The sequence below is a fragment of the Monodon monoceros genome, unplaced genomic scaffold, assembly GCF_005190385.1.
Source record: "Monodon monoceros isolate NGI ecotype Baffin Bay Population unplaced genomic scaffold, NGI_Narwhal_1 Super_Scaffold_19, whole genome shotgun sequence".
NCBI classification, from domain to species: Eukaryota; Metazoa; Chordata; class Mammalia; order Artiodactyla; family Monodontidae; genus Monodon; species Monodon monoceros.
In genome coordinates this window covers 40,720,055-40,732,058 of record NW_021703775.1, presented here as the reverse complement: position 1 = coordinate 40,732,058, position 12,004 = coordinate 40,720,055, and positions in this window count along the sequence as shown.

Here is a 12,004-nt window from a genome sequence, read left to right as displayed (position 1 = left end):
GATTCTTTAGCACAACTTATCTAAAAAACAGGGGCTCAAGTAGAAAACTATGCACGTAAATGTGCAGATTTAAGGTATGATAAGGCATGACAAGGACACAAAGATAGAAGGACAGATAACTAGGGCAGAAAGCAAAAGAGAACAAGATGAACTTTGCAAAAAAAAGGAAGGAGCCAAACTTGCAGGCCTTGTTAAATAGTATTTTCTTCTGCCTTAAAATACCAGAGAACAATTTGAGAAAGATCACTGTGGCTACAGTGTAGAAATTATACAGAAAGCGGACAGAGCTTTGGGAAGTTTCAGCAATGATCTAGAGCAAGTGGAATAGCAGCACTTTCGTGCTGCAGGATCCATACCCATTCTGCCTGCAGTGATCTCCTCCACTTGTCAGGTCTCAGATTAAATGTTTCCTCTTCAATGGAGGCCTTCCCTGACCACCAAAAAAATAAAATGTTTCTCACTCAGATCTATTATTTTCTATCATCACCTTGTTTGCTTCTTTCTTAGCACTTTCATATTTTGTAATCAGCACTTCTTGTTCATTTCTCTCTCCAACACTAGAGTATTTACGCCAGGAGAGTGGGGACCGTGTCTGTCTTTTTTTGCTAGCTTGGAAAAGGCTCAGTAGTTGTCAGTACACGCATCGGTGGCTGCTTCATGGTTGTTCTCAAAAGAAGTTAATCAAATGAAGTAATATCACTGTCTTCAACATGTTAGCTTTCCTCTCTTCATAGTATATGCCACCTTAGCTCAAGTATGCTCAGTTAAACCTTTCAACAACTGCTCCATACCTACATGTCACGTGTTGGGCAGTGTTAGGGATAGATGACTTCCAAAACCATGTGGTATCTATCAGTGGTTTAGAGCAAGGGTTCTGGAACCAGTCTGCTTGGATTTGAAATAAAGTTATTCTACTTCCCAGCCGTGTGATGTTGGGAAATTTTCTTAGCATCTCTGGATCTCAGTTTCCCCATCTGTCAAATGGTGATATTGAGTTCCTCATAGCATTGTGCGAGTATTAAAGCCCGCCTGTGGTTTTTAGCTATTATTCATCCCACTGGGCAAAGCAGAAATTGAAATCAAATTAATAGTTTATTACAAACATGTGTCAAGAAGGAGAATTACAGGAGAGTAATTTTTCTGTAGGAGAGTATACAACAGATTGACATTATTATATAACAAGCAGTACTGCTATTTAGTGGAAAGTAAGAGAAAACTTGACTTCATTCCATGTTCAGGTTCATCCTGCCAAAGCACGTTAAGGAGATGAGTTGAAGAAAGCTCTGAGATCTCAAGTAAAAACTCTACTGTCATGAAAAAACAGTAGTTGCTAACTGTGTATTTATGTGTGTGTAGTTGTCTCATGTATCAGATTTCACACATATCTGCTGGCAAATACAGCTTATAACAAACTACTCAAATGCTAAGTGGCTTAAAATAGCAATCATTAATTCTCACTAATCTTGGGTCCACTGGGGGTTGGCTGACATAGGTAGGCTGGGCTTGGCTATCGCTATCTCTCTCTCTCTCTCTCTCTCTCTCTCTCTCTATATATATATATATATATATATATATAATATACAATATAATATATATATATTTATATTATATATATATTATATATTTTTATATTTTTTATATATTTATATATATATAATATATATTTTGCCAAGCCCAAGCCTAGCCTACATCAGCCAACCCCTCTATACCTCATGTTTCTCTTTCTCCTCCTGGAACCAGCAGTCTAGTGCAAGAGTTTTTCTCATGGCCAGGTCAGAAGTTATTCCCACAAACGGAAGCCACACATGAACTCTGAAGTGGCACACTGGTACTAATGCAACATTTTATTGAAAAGAGAGTCTCGGTCTCAGGGCTGAACTCAAAGATAAAGGGTAGGGAAATAAATGTCACCCTTTGTATGGAAATAGCTGCAAAGTATATGGCACATGACTTGGATACAGGATGGATGAGGAACTGGATCCTGGATACAGGGAAACATGAAGAATAATTCAATTTACCAAATCTACTCAGTTTGTTCTTCATTTTTCCTGCAGAGATAGGGATACTGAATGTAGATTTGACAAAGAAATAAATATGGGAAAACATACATCGCTCTACCATGTGAGAGTTTAACATGTAATCATAAGTAGACTTTTAACTAAAATAGACAAATAGGAAGAATGAAAAAGAAAGACACGGCAATATTGTTTTTCTTTGAAACTTTAAGATAAATGCCACTAGTTATAGCAACTATTTTGTAGGTATAGGACAGAATAAAGAAATGAAGCATCTTTCGTAACTCACGATTACAGTTGTTACTCCTTTTACTAAATGTTCCCTTATTGTACAGGATATTTTTAGTAAGATAATGCCATTTTTCTGTTTTATTCTTATCACAAGTCAAGCTCTATTTCTTATGGGATTACTTTGGGCAGGAAGTATTTTATAGTTTGATGGTGCCCTTTCAGGACCTTTTCTTACATAAAAGACACTTATTTTATTTATTTATTTTTGGCTGCTTGGGTCTTCGTTGCTGCGCATGGGCTTTCTTTAGTTGCGGCAAGCGGGGGCTACTCTTCCTTGCAGCGCACGGGCTTCTCATTGCGGTGTCTTCTCTTGTTGCGGAGCACCGGCTCTAGGCATGCAAGCTTCGGTAGCTGTGGCACTCAGGCTCAGTAGTTGTGGCTCACAGGCTCTAGAGTGCAGGCTCAGTAGTTGTGGCGCACGGGATTAGTTGCTCCGCGGCATGTGGGATCTTCTCGGACCAGGGCTCGAACCCATGTCCCCTGCATTGGCAGGCGGATTCTTAACCACTGTGCCACCAGGGAAGCCCCATAAAAGACACTTAAAAAAAACAGTTTTATTCTGTAATTGCCTCGATTTCAGGCTCGTTTTTCCCAAGCTATGTAAGGAAATCTAATCACGTTAAGAAACTGAATTATATGATCTGGCTTCAATCCTAAAATGGCCATTTTCCTTTTTTTCTTTTTTTTTAACAGAAAGGACTTTTTTTTTTTTTTTTTTTTGCGGTACGCGGGCCTCTCACTGTTGTGGCCTATCCCATTGTGGATCACAGGCTCCGGACGCGCAGGCTCAGCGGCCATGGCTCACGGGCCCAGCCGCTCCGTGGCATGTGGGATCTTCCCGGACCGGGGCACGAACCCGTGTCCCCTGCATCAGCAGGCGGACTCTCAACCACTGCGCCACCAGGGAAGCCCAAGAAAGGACTTTTTAAACTAATTTTCCCAGTTTTTATATTTCCTTTAACTACTGCAAGACTACTGTATAGGACAGTGCATTAAGATGTGAATTTTAGTATAAAAATTTACGAAAGTAAGGTTATTCTAATATCTTCCTTCACCCAAGAACAACTATTTCATGTAACATATCAAAAGGAAAAGAAAAACTCCTAAATGATACTTAAATCTGTTGCAATTCCCAATTGTCCAAAAATAAAAGAGAAACATCCACTCTGAAAAACTGTTTGCTTTAGGAGGTAGTAGGAAATGTTAAATGTTTAAGACTTTCTCTTCTATTCCTCTGTTTTTTTACAAAGCCCCTTATTCTAAGGCTTTCAGAGAACTCGACACAACCAAATTCTACCCCTATGAATCATAGAATTACAGTCAAAAAGGGACTTAAGAGTTCACTTAGCCTACTTCTTTTGTTTAATTTAAGAGGAAATTGATTTGAAGCGAGAGAAGACTAAGTCTGTCAAGAAAACACCTAGGGCTGTGGCCATAGACAGTCATAGGTACAAATACCATCTTTACCACTCAGAAACTATGTGACTTGGAACAAATAACCTAGCTCATTTCAGTTTCCTTATCTGCAAAATGAGGGTAACAACATATCCCTTGAAGTGTAATTGTAAGGATTCAATGAGAAAATATATATTCAAAGAGCATTGACTGTAATAGAAACCCCTTAAGGTAATATAGCTAGTTAGTTTCAGATATGAGAAACCAGAAATTCTTCAATTCCAGTCCAGTTAGTTACCTTTCCCCGTCTTTTTTATGTTCACCCTGTTCAAGGTACATATATACAATTTACTGGTAATATAGGAGTCACACATACAGCTCTTAAACCATCATTTACACAGATGGTACAAATAAGAGATTAAAGAGAGACTTGCCAGTGCCTGTAAAAATGAGCTTAGATACCAGTGCCGACAACAGACTTTCCTGATGTGTGAAGAAGACTGTAAGTGAGCACATTTCTCCCTCTCTCTCACTCTCCAGATCATGATAACATATATTATAACAGTCTGTCATACGTGTCATATTTCAACATGTCAGGATTGCATGAAAAGGAAATGAATGAAATCCCAAAAGGCAAACATCCAAGAGTACTTTTTCTCTCATTCCTTTATACATCTAGAGTTTTACAACTCAGCGTTCTGACACCCCAGTAATGACGGTAATATCCTGTTAGAACAAACACCTCTCAGACTTGATTCTGTTGCAGACCTAAAATGAGGTGCCCCTATGACATGTTTACTTAGTGATAAGTGAATTTCTATTGAAGAACATTCGAAAGGGAGGTTCACAGCTTTCTTTCACTAGTTTCTGTGCAACAAAAGCCACACCCTAAAACTAATTCATGTATAACACCTGTCAGTTTTCTTTGGCTTGATACATCTCATCAGACATTGGAAAGCGCTTTTCACCACTGTAACATTGTACCACCACTCTATATTGTGAGGCCTCATTCACAGGAGTATTTTCTAAACACTTCCTCTATACCAAGCCCTCTGTTATCTAATTTAATCATCAATATAGGCAGAAGAGTTAAGCATCATGATGCTCATTTTACAAAGAGATGGCAATTTTAAAGTTAGCTCAAATATCTTTCTCTAGTTGACAGAAGTTGTGCAGAACTAAACTAGGATATGAATTGACCTTTATCAGAAGCCAAAGTCCAGTGCACAGATATTAACTTCCTGAGGCATTGTTATCATTTACTGAATGCCTATAAACTGCCAAGCATTGGGAGAACAATTTCACAGACTACCTCGTTCAAATATGAGCTTCATCTAATAGGGAGGTCTATGCTCCATGAAAATTTGTGAACTGAAATACCCCTAGTGATTATATACAAATCACAGTCTTCATTGCCTACCGATACATGTTTCATTAAACCCCGTTCACAAAAATTTAATTGCAAATCAATGTAATTTAGTTGTTTTCTAATCTGCAACTGTTTTAAGAATTATTTTAAAAATGTATACATATACTTAAATTTTTAATAAAAATTAAGCCCAAATATCCCCTTTTATCTAGAAAACATATGTATGTATAATATATATGTATCTATTTATCTATACACATACACAAACACATAAATGAAAATATTCCTCTCACACACAAACAAAATCTATAATCAGTATAATCAACCATACACACACATGCACATGAATATAAAGGTGTTATTGCCATTGTTTCTTTATAAGAAATGGTAGAGCACTATGCATATTTTTCTGCATCTTAATTTTCGCTCTGATAAGTATTTTAGAAAATTCCTTCAGTAAATGACCATAGCTTTAAATTCATTCTTTCTGTTACTGATTTAATATTCTATCATGTGGACATATCATAATGTATTCAAGAATTTCTGTAATTGGTGGACATTTTGTTTCCACATTTTTGTCACTGGAAACAATATTGAAATAATCATCATTGTGCCTATGACCTTAAATACCAGTGGTTTTCTTTTCATGGAATGGGCTCTCAGAAGGCAGATTAAAAGGTATTTTAAATATTTTAATTTTTTCAAACCCAAACTTTATTTTTTTAATATGTTTTATTTTATATTGGAGTATAGTTGATTTACGACAGTGTGTTAGTTTCAGGTGTACAGCAAACTGATTCAGTTACACATATACCTATATCCATTATTTTTCAGATTATTTTCCCATATAGATTACTAAAGAATATTGAGTAGAGTTCCCTGTGCTATGTAGATCCTTGTTGATTATTTATTTTGTATATAATAGTGTGTATATATTAATCCCAAATTCCTAATTTATCCCTCCCCGCTGTTTCCACTTTGGTAACCATAAGTTTGTTTTCTATGTTTGTGAGTCTGTTTCTGTTTTATAAATAAGTTTATTTGTATCATTTTTTTAGATTCCATATATAAGTGATATCATCTGATATTTGTCTTTGCTTGACTTCACTTAGTATGACCATCTCTAGGTCCATCCATGTTGCTGCAAATGACATTATTTCATTCTTTTTTTATGGCTGAGTAACATTCCATTGTATATATGTACCACATCTTCTTTATCCATTCCTCTGTCAATGGACATTTAGGTTGGTTCCGTGTCCTGGCTATTGTAAATAGTGCTTCAATGTACACTGGGGTGCATGTATCCTTTCAAATTATGGTTTTCTCTGGATATATGCCCAGTAGTGGGATTGCTAGATCATATGGTAGTTCTATTTTTAGTTTTTTAAGGAACCTCCATACTGTTCTCCATAGTGGTTGTACCAATTTACACTCCCACCAACAGTGTAGGAGGGTTCCCTTTTCTCCACACCCTCTCCAGCATTTATTATTTGTAGACTTTCTGATGATGGCCATTCTGACTAGTGTGAGGTGAGACCTTATTGAAGTTTCGATTTGTATTTCTCTAATAATTAGTGATGTTGAGCATCTTTTCATGTGCCTATTGTCCATCTCTATGTCTTCTTTGAAGAAATGTCTATTTAGATCATCTGCCCATTTTTTGATTGGGTTATTTGTTTTTTTGATATTGAGCTCCATGGGCTGTTTGCTAAGGAGGCAAAAGACATATACTCTAAAAACTATAAGACTTTGATGAAAGAAACCAAAGATGACAAAAACAGATGGAAAGATATACCATGACTAGAAGAGTCAATATTGTCAAAATGACTATACTACCCAAGGCAATCTACAGATTCAATGCAATCCCTATCAAATTACCAATGGCACTTTTCACAGAACTAGAACAAAAAATTTTACAATTTGTATGGAAGCACAAAAGGCCCCAAACAGCCAAAGCAATCCTGAGAAAGACAAATGGAGCTGGAGGAAGCAGACGACTTGACTTTAGACTATACTAGAAAGCTACAGTCATCAAAACAATATGCTACTGGCCCCAAAACAGACATATAGATCAATGGAACAGAACAGAGAGCCCAGAAATAAACCCATGCACTTATAGTCAATTAACCTATGACAAAGGAGGCAAGAATATACAATGGAGAAAAGACAGCTTCTTCAATAAGTGGTGCTGGGAAAACTGGACAGCTACATGAAAAAGAATGAAATTAGTACGTTCTCTAACACCATACCCAAAATAAACTCAAAATGAATTAAAAACCTAAATGTAAGGCTGGATATTATAAAACTCTTAGAGGAAAACATAGGCAGAACACTCTTTGACACAGATCACAGCAATAGCTTTTTGATCCACCTCTTATAGTAATGGAATAAAAACAAACAAATGTGACCTAATTAAACTTAAAAACTTTTGCACAGCTAAGGAAACCATAAACAAAATGAAAAGACAACCCACAGAATGGGAGAAACTATTTGCAAATGAAGCGGCTGACAAGGGATTAATCTCCAAAATATACAAAGGTATATATGTTTTGAATTTCAATCTTTCCTGATACCCTCAAAAGTTGTACAATTTGCAGTTCCATCAGACAAATGTGAGAACATATATTTCTCCACATCCTCCCAACAGTACTTACTACTAACAGTACTCTTTTATTTTCCATCAACATGTTTATTGATAGATGTAAAGTGGTATGCAATGTTATACCCATTTGCATTTTTCAGATCATTGGCTAGAGAGAGTATCTTTTCATTTGTATGTTGGTCATTTGCTCTTTTCCAAATTGTCTCAACTTTTTTTTCCTGTTTTTTCTACCAGGTTATTTGCTCCTTTCTTTGTAATTTGTAAATACTTTAGCGTCAGACATTATTTAATGTTATTGGAATGAGTGTTTGAATATGGTATTTTCTTCCCAAGAAATGGCCCCTCCATTTTAAAACTTTTATTAAACAAACCATGCATTCCTCACTGAAAAAAAACCATTCAACTTCTTATGTTTAAATTGCCACATATGGGACTTCCCTGGTGGTGCAGTGGTTAAGAATGTGCCTGCCAATGTGGGGGACATGAGTTTGATCCCTGGTCCAGGAACATGCCACATGCTGCGGAGCAACTAAGCCCATGCACCACAACTACTGAGCCTGCGCTCTACAGCCCACAAACCATAAGTACTGAGCCCGAGCACCTAGAGCCCATGCTCCGCAACAAGAGAAGCCACCGCAGTGAGACGCCTGTGCAGCACAACGAAGGGTAGTCCCCACTCGCCGCAACTAGAGAAAGCCTACACACAGCAACAAAGACCCAATGCAGCCAAAAATAAATAAATAAATAAGTTTATTAAAAAAAATATATATATATATATAAATTGCCACATATATACTGGTATCTAATTTTGAACACTAGTAGATTCCACTGAACAATTTATCAATTGCAAATTTACATCACAATCACATTAATTTTTAATGTAGCTTTTTTTTAACATCTTTTTTGGAGTATAATTGTTTTACAATGGTGTGTTAGTTTCTGCTTTATAACAAAGTGAATCAGCTATACATATACAATCTAATTTTCTTTTTTTTACACATGGTCACTATTTTCATTCCCCTATTTTTCCCATCACATATTAGGTATTTATTCTTTCTTATAAATTTCAAGATAAATTTTCCAGTTAGGAATATTAATTTTTTTATTCACTACGATCAGTGTCAAATAATCATGATTCTGACATCTTGGCCCAATTTCTGATATTAATTGAAATGGACTTAGAGTTTGGGGACAGTATTTGCTGCTATTGTTGGTAAAAAGCCTTTCTTACAGTTTGGTAAGCCCCACTTTTTTATTGTACTTAATTTTTTTATTAGAAATGTGTTGCTAAATTTTATCAAATGCCCTTTAAACATCAATATTTTTAATCCTGTAGTTTTTCTTCACATTCCAGGTATGTCTTTGACATCTTATTTTCTTAATGAGTCAACTAATGGGTCCTTTAAGTGTAAAATAGAGTGTTCCCTTGGCATCTGCAAAGGATTGGTTCCAAGACCCACCCATCGTGTACACCAGAATCCGTGTATGTTCGAGTACCATGGTAAGCCCTCCAATCCATGATTCTGCATCCGTGGATTCAGCCAACCCTAGATGGTGCAGTACAAATCCTTTGTATAAGTAGACGTGAACAGTTCAAAGCCCTGTTGTTCAAGGGTCAACTGTAAATAATGGTGTTTTTGAATCATTAAATAACTTTTCATGCAAAGTAACCCTATCGTCTTTTGCAATAAAAAGACAATTGCAACTAAGCAACTTTGGAACATGACGCTTTCATTTTTGGCAAATAATACTGAAAAAAGTTAATAATCAGCTGGGCTTCTTTTGGCTTCACCCTTGTCTTAAAGGGGAATTAGTCACTCTTCTAAACTCCTTTTTCTTATTTCTATCATAGCTTTTATTATTGATATATATTTAAGTATATGTTATTATATTTACATCTCACAGTAGAATGTGTATATTTAGGGGTAAAGTTCTCTCCATTTATTTATGTTACTGCCTTAGCCTAGTGCCAAGCACATCATAGCTTTTCAATAAATAGTTGTTGAATAATAGAGCTTTTATTATTCCCTTCCTCTGGAATGACAGAATGAGACTGAAATGATGAATAAACTTAAATGCATCTTTTGACAACTTCCTTCTTAAAAGTTAAGTCTTTTGTAAGAGTTTCAAAGTTCACTCACTCTCTAAGGAATTAAGAATGTTGTTCTGGTGACAAGGAAAAATTTGCTGTAATTCTGGCTGAGCCACAATGAATTCTGTATCATCTGTTAAGGATTAAAACAAAATAGAAAAGCAATGGATGGTAAATGTACTTCGATTCCAGGTCCAATCAATACCATTTTCAATGTACTTAAAATATCTGTATATGTAAAGTTTTAACTGCTGCTTTGTATTTAGCACTGTAGAAAATTAACCAAAACTTCAGCGACCTCTCTTAGTAAGTAGTGCTCAGTGTCTCCTCAAAAAGAAGGCAGGGTTGTAGGATGTTAAGATGGGCTGAGCCAAGTCAGGAAAGAGTCAGTGCATTTACTGGATCTAAACAGTCGGTCTGGTGATTTGATGTCAATCACTGGAATCTTTCTCCTGATTGGCAGGTTATATTTTGTGTATAAATGGAATTAGAACCTACACAATTCAGATGTTTCCTAGGAGTTGATCCCAATCCTTTATAGTTTTTTTAACTGGATTCTGTAGTTCCAACACTATAATTTAAAATAAATTTATTTGGAATATACTTCCAGACTCATCTGCAAAACTCACAAATTTAAATATTAATAAAATCATAAAGTTTCCTTCTACCACCATGGGCTGAATATTTTACCTAGTTTACCCATTGCACCCCACACACGCATCCCAGTAGCTGCGTAGTTTAGAGGCTTGAAATCCTTGGAGCAATACACATGCACACAAACACACACACACAAACACAGAAAATCAGATTTTCTGTTCTAAGGCCAAGTTTTTTCTCTTCTGTTCCTGATATCTCTCTATGACAGGGTAAAGTCATTAAGTAATCCTTGATGTGCTGCAGACAACCCAAAACAAAAAGTTTAATTGTCTAAACAGACACTGATATTCTTAAACCACATTCCTAATCTAAACATGCAAAACATAACTCCAGAAAAACAGAAATCATTCATTCATACATTCATTCAATGATTTATTCAATAATTATTTTTGTGCATCTATTACATACCAGGAATTATTTGAAAAGCTTGAAATATAGCGATGAACAAAACAAGTCCCAAACCAAAGAGTTTACATTCTAGGGGAAGAAAAATTCTCTGAATATTTAAAATTAAATATATATATATATATGGCCATGCTCCAAACTAAGATAAAAATTTATGTGCACAAGAGCGGTGGACCTATTGTGGTGACCAGGGAGAAAACATAGATATAGATATCCATGGCACTGCAGCACGGGAGACAAGCAGTGAGCAAGGGACCAAAATTACTTTACAAGAGGAACTGAAGAAAAAAGAACACTCATTTATTTTGAAGGCCTGAATACTTCTTGAGCTTTTATTGCTGTGGCTGTTCTGATGCCTAAACCTTTCTAAATAAGCAGTTGAGGGAGTGGTGATCTTTTAAGTAGGTTGGCATAGTTTGCTTGGTCTCAGAGCAAATTAAAAGTCCCATTGATGATGATCCAGATCAAATCAAGGAAAGAAAAAGAGATATCTAAACCAGGCATTACCCTGACTAACATTTTCTACACTTCAGATGCCTTGTAGTTGATGATTTAGACCGAGCAAGTGTCCTGCCTGATATTTATTATATCTGATAATATCTGATAAGATATCTGATAAGTCTGATATTTATTATAGTATTTTTCTGTTAACAGGAGAGTTTGGATGTTTGTGCTGTATGTGATTTTTCTGCTATAGGTGGACATTTCAGATAAAAATGTTTCCCATCATTTTGCAGCCAAATGCATGATATACCTTCCCACTAGGAAAAAAAAAAAAAAAACAAAGATCATTTGCTAAGAGCATTAGGTAAGAAAACTAGATGTATAGTGACAGACCTGCCGTAAGCAGGTGAGGAGAGTACAGCAAAGAAATCTATCAGAGGCCCATCAAGCAGTGGTGGAGGGGATAACCAAGATCTATTTCCACCATCTGACTTTAATGACTTTGTATTTCATCTTAAAACTCACCTGCTTATGTGGGAAATGGAAAATAAAAGATATTATGGATTTGGCTTAATTAAATCCTTCCATCAATGATGTAATATAGCTATATTCTCAGTCTGCTGGACTGAGGCCATAGCAGTTATTTAAAATATCCCTTAAAATAAATCTCTTGATTTTAGGTATTAGCTTAATCTCAAGCTTAGCAAATCATGTGGTTCCTCTTTCCAAGCATA